Below are 1,365 nucleotides of genomic sequence, written 5' to 3'. Positions count from 1 at the left end.
TTATAACTTTCTCAGCATTGTTTTGTAACTATCACTCTTAGATCTTTTTTTTTTTTTTTTTTTTTTTTTGAGAGGGAGTCTCACTCTGTTGCTCAAGCTAGAGTGCAGTGGCACGATCTCGGCTCACTGCAACCTCTGCCTCCCAGGTTCAAGCGATTCTCCTGCCTCAGCCTCCTGAGTAGCTGGGACCACAGGTGTGGGCCACCACGCCCAGCTAATTTTTGTATTTTTAGTAGAGATGGGGTTTCACCATGTTGATCAGGCTGGTCTCGAACTCCTGACCTCGTGATCTGCCCACCTAGGCCTCCCAAAGTGCTGGGATTATAAGCGTGAGCCACTGTACCCAGTTCTGATCCAGAGAAAATGGTCCCAATGAGATGGAGCCTGAAGGCATCATTGAGAGAAATTGGAATGAGATTGTTGACAGTTCTGATGATAGGAACCTCTTGGAGTTCCTCCTCCATGGCATCTATGCCTATGGGTTTGAGAAGTCCTCTGCCATCCAGCAGCGAGCCACTCTTCTTGTATCAAGGGTTATGATGTGATCACTCAAGCCCTATCTGGGACTGGGAAAATAGCCACTTTTGCCATATACATTCTGCAGTAGATTGAATTAGATCTAAAGACTACCCAGGCCTTGGTTCTAGCACCCACTTGATAATTGGCTCAAAAGATAAAGAAGGTGGTCATGACACTAGGAGACTACATGGGTGCCTCCTGTCATGCCTGTACTGGGGGCACCAATGTGCGTGCTGAGGTGCAGAAACTGCAGGTGGAAGTTCCCCATATCATCATGGGTATCCCTGGTCACGTGTCTGATATGCTTAACCAGAGATACCTGTCTCCCAAATACATCAAGATATTTGTACTGGACGAAGTTGATGAAATGTTAAGCCATGGATTCAAGGACTCAATCTATGATATATTTCAAAAGCTTAACAGCAACACTCAGGTGGTTTTGCTATCAGACACAAGGCCTTCAGATGTGCTTAAGGTGACCAAGAAGTTCATGAGGGACCCCATTTGGATTCCTGTCAAGAAGGAGGAGTTGATCCTGGAGGAGATCCACCAATTCCACATCAATGTGGAACATAAAGAGTGGAAGTTGAGCATATTGTGTGACTTATATGAAACCGTGACTGTCACCCAGGCAGTCATCTTCATCAACACTGGAAAGAAGGTAGACTGGCTCGGCCGGGCGCAGTGGCTCACGCCTGTAATCCCAGCACTTTGGGAGGCCGAGGCAGGCAGATTACGAGGTCAGGAGATTGAGACCATCCTGGCTAACACAGTGAAACCCCGTCTCTCCTAAAAATACAAAAAGAAATTAGCCGGGCGTGGTGGCAGGCACCTGTAGTCCCAGTT

The 1,365-nt window shown here is 47.2% G+C and overlaps 1 pseudogene; it reads left to right on the top strand.

Moving 5' to 3' along the window:
* Positions 1-358: 358 nt before the first annotated feature.
* LOC105515419 lies at positions 359-1,203 on the top strand (annotated as a pseudogene).
* Positions 1,204-1,365: the final 162 nt, after the last annotated feature.

The sequence above is a fragment of the Colobus angolensis genome, unplaced genomic scaffold (genome assembly GCF_000951035.1).
Source record: "Colobus angolensis palliatus isolate OR3802 unplaced genomic scaffold, Cang.pa_1.0 Scaffold10691, whole genome shotgun sequence".
Taxonomy (NCBI): Eukaryota; Metazoa; Chordata; class Mammalia; order Primates; family Cercopithecidae; genus Colobus; species Colobus angolensis.
This window is presented reverse-complemented; position numbering and strand designations above follow the sequence as displayed.